At 41.7% G+C, this 20,037-nt stretch overlaps 1 long non-coding RNA gene across 1 annotated transcript in view; it reads left to right on the top strand.

Annotated features, from left to right (window-relative positions):
* LOC106026689 (uncharacterized) overlaps positions 1-15,869 on the top strand; it is a 71,050-nt gene extending 55,181 nt beyond the window's left edge. The window contains exons 5-7 of the long non-coding RNA XR_010042418.1: positions 423-551; positions 3,083-3,238; positions 9,861-15,869. This is a non-coding gene — a long non-coding RNA (uncharacterized LOC106026689). The remainder of the gene's footprint in view (positions 1-422; positions 552-3,082; positions 3,239-9,860) is intronic.
* Positions 15,870-20,037: the final 4,168 nt, after the last annotated feature.

Genomic DNA, 20,037 nt, shown 5'->3' with positions numbered 1-20,037 from the left:
TGTTCCACCCTGTCCACAGGTCCCCTTGGTGTTCCAGAAGCTCTTTTCCCTTAAAGCCATGGCTGCCACCTGAAAGGCAGAAGAGGAACCCATGGAAGCCAGGCAGCTGCAGAGGAGCTTCCCTGGCCAGGGAGGCGCCACCTGCTGGGCCACACTGCACCTGCATAGCCTGGAACCCAGCTGTGGCCAGTCCTTCCCAATCCTTAGATCCTCTTTCACTCCAGAAGACTTTCAGTCCTCAGACTTAAGGCTTTCCCTTGAGGACACACAAGTAAGAGTGTTAATTAACTGCATACTGATCATCTTTTGATAGTTCACTTCCAAGTTCATTTAAAATCACACTTGCTGATTGACTATGAGACACATAAAGACAGTTTCCTTTCATGAGTTAAATGGCCCTCTGCTTCCTTTCCCGCCGCCAGTGCATAACATGGAACATGGGCCCCACCTGCACGGACCACAGAACACAAGAGATTCAGACACACCCGGGACATGATGAAGGCTCTGCTCTAAGTCACCTGGACCTCATCCCAACACAGTGGCAGTGTCAGGTGAGGGGTATGACCCAGCCTCAGCCTGACCACCAGACCTAGGTGCTGAGCTCTTGTGATGGGCTCTGCTGTCTGGGGAATGGACACGGGCTTCTCATCCCAGATGCTTATCCCATGACTGCTGATTCTGATGGGGGTTCCCTGTGGGCTGCTTCCATGGAGGGAGGAGGGAGGAATCCGAACCTCCCCTTCCTTAGCCAGGGAGAAGAGGTCCCCACCCTCCAGTGCTGGCTTGGAATTCAGAGGCCCCCCACCCCTGTTGCTGTTTCCACAGCTCATGATTCCATGACCTTTGGGTCTCCTCAGAATTTTGATGCCTTCTCTGTCCCTTCCCAGTGCTTCTATGAAGAAGAAAATGGGCAGGGAAAGCACTTAGCTTAACTAGTGATTTTTTTGTTTTGAGGCCAAGTTTTCAATCACCTGAAAGGCAGAGGTTAAGAAATATTTTAATGACAGTACAATTTCTAGTGTCTGTGCTCTCATTTTGAATGAAGTGGTTCTCATCAGACATAGTTTTGTTGAAGCTTAACACTGGCTGCCTGCCTTCAGTCCCAATCAGTCTGAGCAATGTCAAGCTGCACACAGCCCCTGTCACAAGAGTCCCCCTGAAAGTAAACTGAGTTCCCATGATGATGGATTGTCAGACAGCGGTCCCCAAACCTGTCCCCAGGAAACAGGCCATGCCAACACCATCACACTGCTGAGTTCCCACATGAGGCTGCAACAGACTTCGGGCCAAAGAAATTAACTGGATTTGAATGAAGCCAAAGGTCAGGAACTTGCAGGAGAAAGGTCAGCGGTCAATGTTAGGACACAGGAAGGCCAGCGCATGTAAGATGGCAGAGTACTTGGCACAGCCAAGGCCCATCTCAGGAGGCCCGGAGCCCAGGGAAACTGGTGTGTGCTCCCCGTTGAAGTGCTGGCTGCAAACCAGTCATCAGTGCACTGGGAGTGAGACATGACCTGATTGCAGCTCCTCAGTGGATGAGTGCACACAGCCCAAAATGCTGGTGGTCAACTTGCTGTCTCCACATTGCTAAGCCCTGAGGCTTCACCTGCCCAGCCAGGATGACAGATTCCAACACTGCTAGGACGCTGCCATCATGCAGACCAAATTCTTCTCACTACCAAATCCTCAAGTACTACACAGAGGTCAGAAAGCCCCACCCTTCCACAAATCACGAAACAGTAATGTGAAAACGCTCTACAAATGCACACAATTCCATAACACAAACAGCAAATGCCACACTGCTTCGCTCCAGTCCTGGCACAGAGATGACTCTGCCTGGACCCACTGTGGTGGCCTCAGGCTTCCTGAGGCCTGCTTCTCATCATACTTATGACAGCTGCATGCACTCAAGGGGACACAGTAGGCACAGGTCTGTCCCTGACTGGACCTCCCCAAGAAAACACATTTCATCTGAGCTTTCTTTTCTGTGAAGGGCCAGGGGATAAACACTTTGTGGTGGGCTGTGCGGTCTCAGCAGTGACCACCTTCCTCTGGCAGGAGCACCAGCCATGCACAGACACCAGCTGTGCTTCAGCTGAAGTCTGCAGACCATGACATTTGTATTTCACACAGTCTTCAGATGACACAAATTCCTACTCCTCCTTGGAGGCTTTGAAGACATGAAAGCCACCTTACCTCACAGCTGATGTGAGAGGCACAGGACCTGCTTTGGTCTTCTACTTGCAGCTTGGAAACTGGGTCCCAGGACCCATTCCTGTCACTTTCAATCTTAACAAGCTTCTCAGGGCTCCTCCTTGGGGAACCAGTTAGAAAGGGGGAGGGGCTGCCCCACTGCAATCAGAGCACAAAGAGCTGCTAACTCACAGGAAGACACAGTTGACACACAAGAATCCAAGATGCCCAGTATCCCAGAGTGAGATGCAGATGCCACCCCAAGGCGTCACCTTTAGAGTGGCAGTTGACTTCTGAGTGGCCTGGATTATCAAATTATGAGTTAGGATACTCTCTAAATGTGCAAAAGCATCACTGCCAAAATGCTTCCAAAACAGTAATTTCTCCCTTTAAATAAATACTTAGACACGCAGAGAGCCATGAATTTCAAGGGCCATAAATTCCATTTCCAAGAAACCATCCTTAGTGCTAATGGATCAGTGTCAAGCATCCAAACTGCACAAGGATAGCGAATCACACAGGGCCTGTGAGTCGAGGTCAGCGAGGCATGAGCCCTGCATTACTCACACAACCTTCCCAGCACTTGGGGTTACACCTCCGTGGGCCAGTCTCCATTTCAAAACAAGATTGTGAAAGAATTTTTTCTCTTAATTCCACAAACTGCCTCTTACCCTGGCCATACTGGCAACCATTCACCCTGCTCTCTACTGTTAATTGCTTGTTTTTCTTTGGGAAAAGACCGAGGCCCTTCGGGCAGGTGGTCAGCAAGCAGGAAGCTGATCTATCATCTCCAGAAATTGCCCACAGTCTCACGGCTTGAGGCCTTGGGTGAGTGCAGTCTAGTTCTTTTCCAAAGTTCTCTGAGTGCCTCTTCTTTTTGTATCTGCAGGGCTCAGTGTCTGACTGCACGACTGGGAGATCTGGGTCCAGCAGACACCTGCAGAAGCAGCAGCAAGATATTAGCAACACAAGCGCCAGCACCACCTCAGACAACACCTCGCATTGTACTGACCACTTACTGAAGGCTCTCATTGTAGAGCTACAGGTCAGTTCTTAGCTAGGTCAGAAGGGTTCTCCACTTTCAGCTGTAAATCATTTTAAAGCCCAGGGCCATAAACTCATCAACTTCAGCACACCTGACTCCCCCACCACAGGCTCCGTGCTCAGGAGCTGGGGCTGTCAGCTGGAAACATGGACGTATGTGACGTCTACTGAAATCAGTGATAGAAGGAAAAGGAAAAAGACAAACAGAGAGACAAGAGGAAAGAAAAAAAGAAAGAAAGAAAGAAAGAAAGAAAGAAAGAAAGAAAGAAAGAAAGAGAGAGAGAGAAAGAGAGAGAGAAAGAGAGAGAAAGAAAAAGGAAGAGGAAAAAGGAAGAAAGTAGAAGCAAAACCTTTTTCCAGTGTCTGAGACTTAGAGGAGGAAGGGGTTGGTAATTTGCTTTCATTTACCCCCTAAGTAACCGTTGCCTGTTTATATACAGCTTTTGGCCCTCCTTTGCTAGGATTTTAGGTTTTTAAAGGAAGTTAAATAGAATACACAGGAATTCCAGCCATCCTCACTCATCTTCTCATGAAGCAGTTGGTTTCAAGGCGGCGGCCAAGGCTGGGCCTGTGGCTCCCTGGCAGGTGCTGGCCTCATGAGCACAGCTGTGGGTCTCATCCCCAACACACACACACACACACACACACACACAATCAACAACCTATTTAGCATTTTAAAAATATGACTGTTTTTAGGTTTTGTATTGAGATTCTTGGACAAAGACCAAGACAATAGATGATGCCCCTCAGAATCCACTGTAGTCATACAGGGCAAATACCAACAGATCTGTGCCCTACCTTTGACTGCTTCCATTTAGTCACTCAATTTTTAAAAAACACAAAATTATGAAATGTAACTTACCTGACCATCAATTTTGAAGTCACCAAGTTACTTCTACAGAACTCACAATTATTCCTAGGATTTACAAAGCATTCACTGAGAATGGCGAAATGAGGCATTTTATGATACAGGAGGTAAAAGCTGCACCGTTTCAGAAATGCAGAGAAACAGTGAAGTTTCAAAACCCACAGAGCTGAGGGACTGGACCCTGCTGGCAGAGCCCACACTCACCGGTGCTCCCACTCATGGTGTTTGGCTTTAGATTTGTTAGGCTCCTCCAGGTCTCTCGGTAGGCTCCTGCGGGCTTTCTTTGGTGTGCTACCCCCGTTACAGATACTTTCTGCACTCTGGTACCTGCGCTTGCCTGATCTCACGGTTTCACGTCCACGAATCCGGTGCGACAGGCTGCGGCCACTGTGGTCAGCCCCGAAGGCAGCTTTCTCCTGAGGGTAGCACTCGGGGTGCAGAGGGAAAGGCGGTGAAGCACCAGTGTGTGGGCTGTGGAAGCCGGTCCACTCCCACAGCAGGGCAGGCAGCTCCTGACCCTTCCTGGCCTGGGAGGAATCCTTGTGTGACCGTTTCACACTGCGCTGCCTGCCTTCGTATGGAGTGTACCTGTTGAGGTTTCTGCACTGGTCCCACCACATTTTCTTGGGGTCAGACTTCTCTGGAAGCCTGCGATGCTCCCTGCCGGAGGGGCGGTATGGGCTCCAGTCCTGCTCAGCCCCACCCCAGGTTTGGGAGTGGTGGGAGCTGTATCTGCTCAGAACACAGGGCTCCCCAGGAGTGACTCTGTCTCCACAGCACAGAGGGTGCTGGTTGGCACTGCGGTGCTGCACAGCATGGCACTCCGGCTTGCTGTGCTTTCTCATGTGGCAGTGTCACTTTCTATCTCAATGACCTTCAGTCTGGCTCCTGCTCCTGCTCTGGATTCGGCTCTGGCTTCTACCCCTGCTTTTCTGTACATGTTCGCCAGCTGAGGAACAGTCATGACAGTTATGGTAACCTGCATGGTCACATTGCCTACGGCTGCTTATTTTTTGTGGAGTGTGATCTGGAACCTTCTGGACAGCCTGAACTTCATCGCACCCTTTGACATACCTGTGCCCAGGGTCCCCTTCAGGAGACCCCTTCTACTCTGTGGCTGAGTAGAAGGCAGTGCATTGGCACATTCTCCTGTATTCTGACTCTGAGCCCCTGTGTCACCACACTGGTCACCCCTGAGGGAAACCAAGGGCCCGGGCTCACGTCAGCCTTCTGACTGTGTGAAGGGAGCCAGGCTCAGCTGCTCCACTGTCCCGGCTGGACCAGAGTGCCACAGGCTCTCAGGTAACAACCCGTTCACCTTGCTGCAGTCCTGTGTTACCTTCCCAGCATCACAGGGCTCATAAAGTGGGTCTGCACCCATGCTTGTCTTGTTCTTGTTACAAAAATTTTTACAAGAGGCAAACACACATCAGTTCAGGCTGAACTCTTTTCTGAGGTAACAGTTCTCGTTGATTTGTGGCTGGGCTGGAGGTTTAGCTCAGCGGCATAAGTGCTTGCCTTGCAAGCAGGCAGTAGTGAGTTCGATCCCCAGTACTGATAAAAAAAGACAAAAAAAAAAAAAAAAAAAACCCCTCATTGATTTGTGGCTGGTGTCCAGGGCCAGCAAAGCCTTCATAAACATTTGGCACAGACTTGTGATCAGGTCCACTTTCTCATGCAAACAACCAACAGCACTGCAGCCTCAAGCTCCCCAGTGAGTTTGCCCAACAGACTTTGCTTTGTTCCACGTGGACTGCATCCCACCAAAAATAAGAGATAAGCCAATAGTTAGCATGACTGCTCTGTAGGTATGGTCATGGCTTACATTTGCTAAATGTTTTATCGATTTAAATATAGATGCCTAAGGGCCAATATCAGGCTACCATCTCTGGACACCAAATTTGCTCTTTTTTAAATAAAAACAAAATTTACATCAACCCTTCCTGTTTTTCCATAACAATAATTCTGCAGCTCTGCATTTTGCTTGTTTCCAGATATGCTTCTAATTCTCAAGAACTAAGTCATTAGTTGATGACTTTCCTGCCTCCTTTCTTTCTCTTGGAAGCTCAGAGGTGAGGTAGCTATTTCCAAACAGAGCCAACAACTCCTTAAATTAAGGAAAACTAAGGGACTCACTGAGGCTCTGGGAAAACTTTCTGTAGTAGTAAGTGAGGGCAGGAAAGCATCCAGCACACTCTCACAATGAGCTGACGGCTGTGGAAACAGTGCAACCCCCACCGTGATCTCCACTCTCCAGGAGGAGATCACTCCTACAGTACAGCCCGTGGGCAAGCTAGTAGCCCTGAGTGTAGCAGGGGATTTTTGAGGCTGCACATAAAAGCACATGTGCTTGGCCACAGTGCATGCATGGCCTGACTTAAGTGTATATGCACTAATTCTCTTGCACATTCATTTTGAGCACCAAAGTGAATTAGGAAAGAAACAAGGGGAAAGTCATTGTGCAAATAGCACCCAGCTATTCTATCTGAAGGCAAAGGGGGATGGAGTGTTCTCTGCCTCTCCATTCTTCTTTAACAAGGCCACATCCCTAACATAGGGTCTTGGGGGCCATCTGGGGTGCTCACAGTGCCATGGAGGAGGCTCTTCCCTGACATGTCTTCACATCTATGGGGGTGAAAACCTCAGTCATATTATTGTGATGATTTCCATAGATGTTACACTTCCCAGGAGGTAAAAGATTGTGTAAACTGAGAAATGGTCACACTGTGATGTGGCTGAAGCTTCTGCAAAGTGGCTCACAGCCCAGTGGTGCAGATGGCAACTCTGGATGCAGTGTTCATGCTGAATGATCACTGGGTGCACCTGCAGGTGCTCAGGTATCTGCCCACTGATACACTGTGTCCTACAGCAGTGGTTCATCTGCAGATTCCACATGAAGCAACCACAGCTTCACACCATATTCCTTTCCTCTTATTCCTGAGTTGTGTTACAGCTATGTCAATACACTGATTTGTTTTAAAAATTGAATGGAGGACAGCCTGCCGAGAACCATCTCAATAGGGAGTCAGCACCAGCCCTTGCCCCTGCACACTCCAGCAGCCCTTGAGATGCTCCCAACCCAGGGAGAAAGCATGACTGGGGAAAAGCAACAGCAGGACCTGTACCAGCACACCCTGTGGCCACAGAAGTCAGGAGAATCCAGGAGAATCAAACTTGCACACTTTGGAGAAATTGTAGCCAATGCAGGAAGGGTCTGGGACCCCACTACCCATTTGTTTGGAAGAACCCAAGAAAGTGTCAAGATGAAGAAGCAAAAGGCATCCCATGGACTCAAACCAAGCAGAGCAAGTCTAGAAGAGAAAAGCATGGGAGAGATCGGGAGTTGCGCGTCTGAAGTTTCTAAAGAGATGGCAACTGAATTAAAGAGACAACTTCAGGAGGCTCTAAAACAAATTAGTGCACAGAAATACTATCTCAGGTAAAAGATGAAATGAAATGCATGATAAAAGACTTGCTAAACATCTCTTAATAAGACAGATTTTTAAAAGGGAAAACCATAGGAAAATGAGAGAAACCTTGAATGAACAAAATAGGACAGCTTTAGAATGCATGAAGCAGATTGAAAGACACATTCAGGAAATTAAAACCTCCATTGAAAATTGGTAAAACTATTGGAAAGAAACTGAAAATAGAATTTCAGACCTTGAAGACAGGTGCGCAGCTTGCGATACAGAAAGGAAAGATTTCTTAAAAAGAGCAAGAAACCAGGAAACAACAATTCAATGACTGCATGATAATGGAAAGCAAAATAATTTAAGAATAATAGGTGTCAGTGAAAAAGCAGAGGAAAACACAAAATTCTATTTACGGAAATAGTAGTAGAAAATTTCCCAATAATGGAGAAAGAATGTGATATACAGGTAAGGCATATAGAACTCAAGCTAGCCATAACCAAATGAAATCTCCACTGAGACGTATAATGATCAAGGTTCCATAAATTCAACCCAAGAACAGAATATTAAAAGCTGTTAGAGAAAAGAAACAAATCACCTGCAAAGGAAAACCCATCAGAATCATGACAGACTTCTCAACACAAACTATCAAGTCAAGAAGAGCTTGGAGAGAAGCATTTCAAGTCCCGAACGAAAACAGTTTCCAACACAGATTGATACAGCCTGCAAAACATTTTTTTTAATTAGTGGAGAAACAACATACTTCATGACAAAGAACAACTGAAGCAATTCATGGCCAAAACCAACCCTGCAAAGAATACTGAAGGACATTTTAGAGAGATAAAACCACCACCATTCCAGAAAGAGCATCCGAAGGAGAACACAGAATGGGGAACGTAGTTGAATGGAGTGGAAAAGTAAGCAGCCAGTGGCAGGAAACTAGCCTGGCAGAGACCAGCCAGTGCATGGAGGCCATAACATTAATGTAAATGCCTCTATTCACCAATAAAAAGAAACACAGGCAGAGTGGAAGCGGGGACAAGATTCATTACTATGCTTTATTCTACAAACACATTAAACTCAAAAGGAAATGAATAGGCTAAACGTCTGAGGAGAGAAAAGAGCTCTATGAGACCAGGAATCAGAAAAACAGTAGGGTCTCGTGCCCATCAGCTGTAGAAAGGAGAGGAGAGAGGTGGCATTTCTACACAATGGAGAGCTACTCAGCTAGAAAAAAAGATAACCTCGAGGCTCTGGTGGGTAAACGGATACAACTTGAGATCATGTTCATGGCTGAATGGTTCAGAGCCACATGAGTGAACCTGGTGTTGTCTCCCTAGTAGGATCCTTTAGAACTCAAGGATTTAGTGGGATCCAACATGTACAGCAGATGTTGTGAAGGCGAAAGGGGAAGAGCTGTCGGGGGGAGGGCAATGGGCATGTTAATATAAATCGTTTTTTGAAACACTGTATTCTTCTCATTGTTGTGTTAGCTTGTTTTTAATGTTGGTTTTACTTCTTCATTTTGATTTTAGCCTACTTGATGGCATGAACAACTATTTCTGAAATAACAAAATGTATTAGTATGGTAGCCATTGTTGCTTTCCTATTATCTGGTTTGGAGTAATGTATTGGTTGACTTGTTTTCTTTTAATTGATTTTGTTCATTTTGTTTTGTTTGATTTTATTATGTCTGATGGTGTAAGCAGCTACTCTGAAGATATCAAGATGCTTTATGGTAGCCACTGTTTTATTCCAATTGTGTTGCCCTGAAGTCCTGTATGGCTTTCATTGTTTTGTTTTGATTGGTTTTATTTCACTGTTTTATTTGATTTTACTATGCTTGATGGTATGGCAGTTATTTTGAAGATAACAAGAGGCATTACGGTAGCTGTTCCCTTTTATCTTGTCTTGAAGACTTGATCATGTACACTGTTTTGTTTTGACACTTCTATTTTGTTTTGTTTGATTTCATTATGTCTGATAGTATAAACAACTACATTTGAGAAAAGAAGAAGCGTTATGGTAGCCACTGTTGTACTCCTGCAGTCTTGTTTTGTAGGCCTGTATTGCTTTCATTGTTTTTTTTTTTTTTTTGATTAGTTTTATTTTGTTGGATTTTATTGTGCCTGATGGAAGGCACAATAACTATAGGAAGTTATTTTGGAGATAGAAAGAAGTATCTTGGTAGCCAGTTGGTTTCCTTTTGCCTTGTTTTGAACTCTTATATCATGTTCATTGTTTTGTTTTGATTTTCTATTCTATTTCTTTCAGTTTTATTCTCTTCAAATTAAAAAAATTGAATGCGGGAACAATTTTATTCTCTATGAATTTAATTTCAGATTTCTACAGAGGCCCTCCTGGGGTGTTGTGGACTCTCAGAGGGTCTATAAACTCACTGGTTTGAAACAGAAGTAAAAGCTTGAGCAGGCCTAGGCCTGTTGACTCTGGGATTTCCACTCGGACTCCACGTGGAACTACTTGATGTGTTTTTTGGTGCCCGGATCCTGTTCCAGTGAGGCAAATTCTGCAAGGGAGAAGGCCAGAGCCAGGTCAGCACAGAAGGTTCCCCTTTGATTGGACAGGTCATCTGTCCATCTGTTGCTCAACACCAGGATCTCATATAACAAACTGTTTTCCCTCCTTGTATAGTCAGCACGTTCTCAAAGCATAAAAAAGAGAGGGGTGTATAAAAACACTCAGCAGGCAATGGGTGACACAGCAAGGAATTGTCTAAAAAAAAGGAAGAAAAGAAAATTTTCACTCTTGACAACTGCATACTATTTCCACACATCATTCTGCATTTGTTGAACACTTTAGGGTATTATTAACTTTAAGCCACCATATTTAAAAAAGGCACCTTGGGGGCTGTTGTGTGGCTCAGTTATAGATATGCTTAGCTTAAGGCTCTGGGTTCTGCTTTGACAGTGGTGGGGAGAAATGGGGAGGAAATACTGTGGAGGGCATAGCAGAAACTTTCTAAAATTGGAATTTGTAAGTTAGTTTACAGCCACAGCAGCATCAACCAACTTCTTATCCCAGCCCAGGCTGATACCTAACCAGCACTGTGCTCAGTGTTAGAGAGGTGCTGGGTGGGAACAGGCAGGGTGTTCAGAGCTCCCTTCCTGAGCCCTCTGGCCACTTCACATGTCCAGGTAGCTGCATAAGCTACCCCACCATCTCACTCATCACCTTTCTCTTTCTCTGCCTCTCTCAATTTTGAGTGCCAAGGGGCTCTGAGCTAACTCCTGCTCTTAACCCAAGCTCAGAAATGTCCTCCTGACTCTGGAGAGCATGCAAAACTGTAAAACCTAAACACTGGTTTTTAAAAAGTGGGTGAGATGAAAAAAAATGACAATACAGAAAATGTGGCATCTTGTTTCACTGACAGTACCTGATATAAAAGAGTATATAGGCTTGCTGGCTCAGCACAGATGAAATATCACTGGGCGATACCATGAAGTCATTCATCTGGTACCACAGGCCATTGCTTGCCTGCAAAAGACAGCCAGCAAGAGAGAAATGTTAGATTTTTGTCAGGTGGACAAAGACACAGTGAGAAGGAGGAGGAAAAGAAGCATTCACACATGACTTGTAAACCTGCCAGCTTTCCCCCCAGAGAATGCTAGTGCTTGCTGTCTTACAGAGTCTGTGTAAAAGCAAAAGCAAAATCCACATGGCTTACTTTTATGTAAGAGAAGTAGTGGCCCACACAGCACTTAGATCCGGTGTGGACCAGCACTGCATACAATGAGTATTGCATGGCTTCTCCACTGGGCTGAGACATGTAAGCTCTAATGTTTAGTTGTTCTGGGTATTTCACAATCTAAACAGAAATGGACAAAGGAGAAAGAATGTCCTTTCTAAAGGCACAGAATGCCATAGATGTTCAGGCACAAGGTATTTATGGTGCCCCAGGAGACCCGCACTACACAGCACAGTGATTTTCCAGCACAAACCCAGTGTGCTGAGTCACTTTTCAAAGGACAAGGTTAACCTGAAAGATACCAGGTCTAAGGATATCTAAGGTTCTCTCGCAGTCTTTATTTTCCTTAAACAAGTTAGGATCCACATAAATTAAGTGAATTCCCCAAAAACACCATAGGTGATAGTCACAAAATGACAACTCTGGGCATTCACCACCAATTATTTTAGTTTTAATTAATTAAATAAGTAAGTAGCTTTTCTGACACAAGATCTTAAATCTGTAGCTCACACTGGCCTCAAGTCACTACATAGCCTAGGCTGATCTTGAACTTGCAAAATTTTTCCTGCCTCGGCCTCCCTACTACTGGCAGGTGACTCTGTTCCAGACTCCTTCAAATAATTTAAGAATACAGTAGTTGTTTCTCTGCTATTTCATTGCAATTTCTGTTTGTTTTTTGAAATGGGACTTCACTCTGTAAGCCAGGATAGCTTTAAACTTGCTATATCATTCAATCTGGTCCCAAACTCCTAATCTTCCTGCTTTAACTTCCTGAGTGCACCATGGTCAGCCTTGTTTATGAATTTCTGACCACTTTCAATCTTTAGTAAGAGGAAAGAAAATAGGAAAATTGAGTGTAAGTAAAAAATCAGAAAATAAGAAAATAAACTTGGATGAAAGAGAGGGAAGATCTAGTGAGAAAGTCCTCTTTGGACTTTCAGATTATACAAACTCTACCTGTGTACTTTCATTACCATGGATATCAAAGTATTGACTACAGATCCAGAGTACAGATAAGAGTTGCCAATTTTCTCAGCAGGCTTGACCTCAAGAGTATAGTAAAGATGCATATAATCTTAAGCACACAGACCAAACTCTTCACTCAATTCTTTGATTTTTTTCCCCTGCTATTCAATGCAAGAAAACTGTAGAAAGTAAATCACCCAAAGTGTTCAGTTAGGTCATTTGTAACCCTGAAAAGCTACTGGCATTTAAATCTTGGCTCCACATAAACTGTTAATAACATTATCTACATACCTTGGCAATTTTTCTACCGGTACAATTGGAGAAGCGTTTGAGACAGTGTGAGAACATTAGATGGTCTGTGTATAGAAAGGCTCTTTGAAGCTGGAACCATACTGTTACACCTTGAAGTCAAGAGAAAAAAGGGATTAAGATGTCTAATGTATGGATGGTTTTTTTTTGTTGTTTTTTTTTGTTTTTTTTTTGTTTTTTTTTTTTTTTTGGTGTTCTAGAATTCTACTCATTATTTCTCTGAAATACTCTAATTTAAAGATTCAACTGGAGTGGCCAAATGAGGGACTGCCAGCCACACACCACCCCATCATACTTGCTACACTTGTAGCAGTTCTCTCCTTCTAGCTGTTCTGGCTCCACAAACTGAGCCAATGCCTCGTTAACACTGCGAACATCCTGGGAGGAAAAAGCATCAATGCCACATCTTCCCACACTGCCGGTGGCTTGTGTGAGAGACAGAGAGAGCAAGCAAGGAAGCAGAAGACACAGAAAATTAAAGCAGCATTTTAATGGGGAAAATACTGTTTCTATGGGCATGGTGTGGCTGTGTTGTCAGCTACTTTGGAGATTGAAGGCGGAGGAATGTAAGATTTGGTCCTGCTTGATCAATTCAGATTCAACCTCAAAATGATTTTTAAAATAGACTGGGAAACTGACTAAGGGCTAGCGGGCCTTGGGATTAACTTCCAAGGCCACAAAAAAAAAAAAAAAAAAAACTTTTCCCATTAGGATGATTACCCCCATCCCAATTAAGTTTTGCCATTGCAGCTATCAAAACACTTTTTATTAAGACTTACTAAGTGAAAATAAAGATTTACAACTTGACCACAACAAAAATTATGAAATTTATCTGTATCTCCAATGTAACATCAAGATACGGATCAAAAATGTCTGAAACACATGTGCAATTTAAACATTTGACTGAAATAAAAATAAAGTGAAAAATATAAAGTGTAATGAATATGGCAGTCTCAGCTGTTTCCATACAAACAGAATTTAAAAAGTTTAAAATTAAAGATAATTAAAACAGTATAACTTTTCTTCTGCTAGATTGGCAAACAAGATAATCTTACGCACACATATGAAAAAGCCTCAGAATTTGGACCTTAGTGTACTACTGGATGAAATATAAACTTGTATGACCTCTTAGAATGACAAAATGCCAATATTAAAATTTAAAATATAACTTATGACTCAAATTCTAATATTAAGAATTTATCACATACCCTTTTATTTATACATTGTAATGGTTGATACATTGGCTCAACTTGCAAAGTTTAGGAGCTTAACTAAGCAGCTCAGCAGATTTGCATCCCACAATGTAGAGAACATGCCCTAGTGCAGTTGCTTACACCCTAAGGTGCTATAATTGTCAATTCTTTGGATCAACTTGGGAAGTTTAAAAGACTAACTAATAATTTAGCAGGATCCAACATCCTCACTTTGTAAACATCCTCAGCCTGTGCAAGAAAAAAACACAGACATAGTATGAAGCTACCTACACTTGCCCTAAGGCAGGTAGTTTGCATACAATACAAAGAGAGAAAAGAAGCTTGCTCCCCCCAGTCTTTCTGCTCTTGCTTCTTTTGCCATCTTCTGCCACCATGAATTGTTGCCTCCCTGCTGTGCCACTCAGCTTTGTTGCCAGCTGATAATGGACTGAAACATCTACAAATTATGAGCTACATAAATCTCTTCTCCTTTAATTTTAGATCTCAGGTATTTTGCTCAGCAATGAGAAGACAGTAAGACAGACATAAAGCATGAGTGCTGTTCAGTAATGCACTAGTGATAACAGAATAGAAAGCTAAGTAACCATCCAAAGGAGAATAAAATAAATGACCACTATGGCAGGTATGAAGGAATCTGTTACTACTAAAGTTAAGACAAAAACAAAATATTCTATACTTCCCTCTCAGTTCCTCATGAATAAGGAACTACCAGAAGAACATAGTAGAAACTGACATAGGGGCAGCCACTGAAGAGGAAGAAGGAGTCTATTTTCCCTTATTTCAATTATTGGCATTCTAACACCACACGCATGTGTCACTTCATGGACTTGTGAACACAATCTTACCTCTTGATCTTAGATAGCCTCCAAATATCTGATAAATGAGGGTGGTGGCCTGAGTGTGTCTATCTAATCTGAAAAAGGCAAAACAGTGATTTAAGAATTCTGCAAAATTATAGATGCTATGACTAGATTTTAAAGGATGCATATTTATAATACAACAAGCATGCAGAAAAGAGAGCAATTTAAAACTTAGTCTACATGGTACCCAGAGATCAGCCCCGCCTGGTGGAACACAGTAAGTATCTGAAGAAGAGGATGGAAGGAACTAAACAATGAAGGGACTTTGAAATCAAGACAGAAATTAGATTCAGAAGCAAAGCAGCAAGAGGCAGGCAGTCCCAGCAGCCTCGTCACCCGGTGTGGGATGTGAAGCAGGGAGGGAAGCAGAGTCTGCCATCATCCAGACCACGCAGGCCTGGACAGTGAGTGGAATGCACAGGGAGGTACCGGTACCAGGGTGTGGGCAGGGGCAGGGGGAGTTAGGAACGTTACATAACTGTCTGGCCCATCTCTCTCTTGAGTCTGCATTTACATTTCAGGAAGAAGCTAGAGGAACTGGTAACTAACAGAGAGGGAGAAACAGAGACAAGAGGCAGGAAACATATTTATAAGGCTGTAGGTCAACAGAGAAAATGTCTGGCTCAATTAGAAAGAAGTACTTTTAGATTGCCAAAGCATGCTGGCACTTGGAAGTTAAGTAACAGCAAAAACAGTATTCATTTACTAACATCTAGAATTTAACAACTTCAAATTGTGATGGTAAGCACATCTTTTTAAATTTAAGACACTGTAAATTATGCAAATCAAGTGGGGAACAGGCAATGGAAAGCCAAATAGTAAAAAGTGTCCAACATAAAAGGCAAAATACGTGTGATAAGCCAGAGATGTAACCCGAAGAAATGACTTGCACTCACTCATAGCTGCCCTGTAAGCACGCTTCCTGCATAGCATCAAGAGTGTACTCATTACTTACATTAGGGCAACTACTTTGAAGGCAATAAGACTCACTAAGATGCCCATTCTGGTTTGACTATTGTTTCCTTTGGAAGTCCTGTAATGTTTACAATGCTTAAGTTTTATTGGTCTTGTTCTCTACTCTTTTGTTCAACTTTATAATATCTGATGAGATAGAAAATTCTTTTTAAGGAAACAAGAGACATTGTTGATAACCATTGTTGATAACCTTGTACTCTGTTTTACATCATGTGCTATGTCTATCCTTGGTTTTGACTGACAGCTTTGTTTTGCCATATTTGACTTTATTCTCTCCCCCCCAAAAAAGTAATAAGAACTAAGGAGTAGTAAAACCCAAAATGTGTAAATTTTGTTGTAAAAAAGAGAGGGAAAAGAAGAGCTCTAAATGATACAACAGCAAGTGTGCATAGGGGTGTTAAATAGCTGACCATATTAATGTTTTTGGTTGGATCATTGAACACAACTGTTTGCAGTCTCACTGTTTGAATGTCCACTTTGTATGCTTTGATACTGTGATTTGAGCAACTGTCTCTAAGATGATAATATGTAATCTATTAACTGGTGTTTTCTTACTGTTTTTTTTTTTTTTTTTGTATTTCTGTATTACTTGTACCCTTACACCGCTTTGTTTTGTTTTGTGTTTTTCTCTTTTTCCTTTTAAATAAAATAAAAAAAGAGTGTACTGAAGAAATTCGTGAGCATCTTCTTGGTTTCCAAATTGGAAGTGACTAGCTATACCTAGAAATATTAAGACAAGCTTTTATCATTACATATTAAATGCCTAGGCTTCAAAGTTACACTTTATGTTCCTTAGAAACTGCCAAACATTATACTGAATAAGAAAGCAGCACTCACACAAATACTATGCACTGTCACCTAGAGCCCACAGTATCAGCAGTTCCTGAGAGTCCAGGAGCAGCCACAGGGTGAGTCTCGTGTCTTTACCAAGTTGACATAATTCATTTGAATAAAGTCAACCTCAGTTCTGTTGACTCAAGTTCATTCAAAATGTGAGGTGAGTGCACCCACTGTGAATATGACACTCGAATCCAAAAGAGACCCGATGCAGGACACACATTTTCAACCTATATCCTGTACCAATGACCAAGAACAAGTTATATTCTCATTTCAATCCTTCTCGATAACTAAGCAGTTGCAAAAATAAATTATTTTTTCAAATTACAAACAAGACATCAGCACAAATGTATGAATAACAGAAAACCTATTATGCTTCTAGTTTTGCATATGTATGAAAATACAGAAATATGCTCTAACTGAAATCATGTAAAATTGCCACTCCTCCATCAACTTGACCTACAAAAATAGCAATTGCACGGTTCAACTATATTTGTACACATGTGCATACAGTCAGAACAATCACACTTTTCTAAAGATTAGAAGTGATTTCATAAACCTGCTAAAAATAAATGTATAAATAATCAATCAAAACCTGTCCTGACATTGCACATGCTAGACAAGTGCTCTATCACTGAGCTGTACCTGGAGCCTCAATATACTTTCTACCCTTTCAATGTTACAGGTGGAAGAGTATAGTGGGGCAAACTTCACAGAAAAGTTTGAGAGCAACTGGACAGAATTGTAAATATGGTGAAGGTACAGAATTGTCTTGGAAGTGAATGACATAGAAAAATAAGAGTAGTGGGCTTGGGATTTAGCTCAGTTGTAAAAAAAATTTGCGTGGGTGTACAAAAAGAAAGAGAAGGAAAAGGAGGAGGAGTAAGAGAAGGAAGAGGAGGACAAGGACAAAAACAAGGAGGAGCAGCAGGAGGAGAAGATATTCAACACAGCAATCCGTATTCTTTTTATGTTTTTACCTTAAAGATTGTCTTTTAAATTTTAGTGTTCATTGATAGCTTGTTAATTTATAAAAATATGTCCTCGCTAAAATTGTGCCAGACTCCAGTATGATTTAAAGATTTCTGTAGTGTTCAATCTGCTCCACCAATAATGCCAAAGCCCTATTTAATATTTAATCTTTAGCAACTTTTAAGGCAAATGATTACAGTTAACCACAGCATGGTTATGCATCCCTACAATTACCAACCTAGATGACAGATTAAGAGCCAAGAGCTTTTTTTATTTCTATGCATTATATTACAACTTAACTAACTACAAAGATAGAAAGGTTAGTTTATAAAGTACACAGAGCCTGGTGTGTTGGTATGAGCCTGTAATCCTAGGCTAATGAGCTAACTCCCTGGCCAAGTATGACTATCTTTATTTTGACAGTTCTTGTCACCTCGTATAAAACAGGGTTCATTTACCAAATTAAAATCAATTACAAACCATTTAAAGAAATTTGTGGGCAAGTAGCAGAGACTACTTAGCACAGAAATCCAACTGAGAAATGGCTTCTATAAATGATTTTATTAACAAACTGAGTTTTACCTCATTTAAAATTTGATATTAAACTATGGTCTTCATTGTATTTTCATAATTTAAAAAAATTTTAAATTGTTTATATAGTAAAAGTATTGCTAAATATGTGCTACTAATTAAAGAGATACCCATATACAATGAAACACATGTAGTTTGTTTTGTTATAAACTTTTGACTTTAAAAATCATCTAGGCCACTATTACTAACTAAAAGCCAGACATGACTGTGCATACCTGTAGTCCTGGCCACCTGGGAGGCTGATGTGTGGGGATCACTGGACTAGTGATATCAGCCCTCATCTCAGGAAAACACTAATTGCCAAGAAATACTTCCGCAATTGATACTTACCCTGCAGTTCACTGATCACAGAGATGGGCTTAATAGCATCCCCAAGATGACTGAGTGCCTGGATAATATGTGCCTGCATTATACACACCACACAAAATCCTCCTGCATGGCCTGAAAGATAGATAGCAATGCCTCATATTAGCAAAATGTGACTGGACAGTAAATCATATTTGAAGAGCACATTCCTGAGGTAAATTAAAAGTAGCAGCTGGTACGTGTGTGCATGACCTGTCTGCATTTATTTCCATTTAATTCTCTTTTTTATTTAAAAAAAGATTAAGATAAAAGAGGACATAACAAAACAGGTCAGAACAGAACAGCTTAAGCAACATAGTGTTTCACCACAAGATAATCCGACATACCAGTAGCTACCATAGTGTCTTTTTCCTTGAAATAATTGAGTATACCTTCATATACTATAGTATTAAACACAAAAAGACAGTGTAAAACCATTCAAGAGAATGAAAGTATTATAGGGTATTCAGAGTCAACTAACAGAAAAGGAACAAAGGTTACTATATTAACTCCTTGTCTATAAAATATTATGTTTATACTATCACATATAATAAAATCCAGTTAGATAAATCTGATAAAATCAAGGGAGACAGAAGAACAAAAGCTTGGTGTGACTTCAAAATAAGATGATATTAAATCACCACTATTATAATATCTTGTTTTCTTCAAAATAGCTGTTCATACCATCATAGACAATAAAATCAAACAACCCAGAATAAAACCATTCCAGTTAATGAATGAAAATGTTGTAAGGCTTCAAAGCAATATAATGGGGAATCATGATTACCACATACTTTTATGTATTCTTACCATTCCTTACACTAGGAAAACTATTCAGTATTTATACATGTAAATTGGATTTATTTTGCTTATGAGTATGGTCTCAAGCTGCATCCATTTATTTATAAATATCTCAATGTGATCATTCTTATAGCTGAGTAGTACTCCATTGTATAGAAATACCACAACTTTTTTATCCATTCCTCAGTTGATGGACACTTAGGTTGTTTCCAAGATCTGGCGATTACAAATTGTGCTGCTATAAACATGGGTGCACATATATCACTGTGTTATGATGTTTTCAGTTCTTCTGGGAAAATGCTAAGAAGTGGAATAGTTGGAACAAATGGGACTTCCAATCCCAGCTTTCTGAAAAATCTCCAGACTGACTTCCCCAATGGTTACACCAGTCTACACTCCTACCAACAGTGCAGGAGAGTTCCTTTTATCCCACATCTTCTCCATCATTTGTTGTTGGTAGTTTTCTTGATCCTGGCCAATCTTTCTGGAGTGAGATGGACTCTCACTGTGGTTATAATATGCATTTCTAATGAGTAATGATGATGAACATTTTTTCATGTATTTATTTGCCATTTGTATTTCTTCCTCTGAGAATTGTGCATTCATCTCAGATGCCCACTTTTGGATTGGATCCTTACATTTTGGGGGTCTGATTTCTTTTAATTCCTTATATGCTTTAGTCACAAGTACTTTGTCTGAGGGACAGTTCACTAAGATTGTTTCCCAGTTGGTAGGTTTTCTTTTCATTATGCTAGAGATTTCTTTTGACATGCAGAAACTTTTTAATAAGAGGTGACCCCAGTTATTGATTCTGGGAAGTATTTCCTGTGTGGTTTGATTCCTATTCATGAACTCTCCACCTACCCCCATGTCCACGAGGGTTTTATCCAACTTGTCTTCCAATTGATATAGGGTCTCTGTTTTAATATTAGATCTTTGATCC

The sequence above is a fragment of the Cavia porcellus genome, unplaced genomic scaffold (genome assembly GCF_034190915.1).
Source record: "Cavia porcellus strain 051 isolate PalLab524CR breed Dunkin Hartley unplaced genomic scaffold, mCavPor4.1 scaffold_23, whole genome shotgun sequence".
NCBI lineage: Eukaryota > Metazoa > Chordata > Mammalia > Rodentia > Caviidae > Cavia > Cavia porcellus.
The sequence above is the reverse complement of the archived record's forward strand: the minus strand, read 5'-3'. Positions and strand labels throughout refer to the sequence as shown.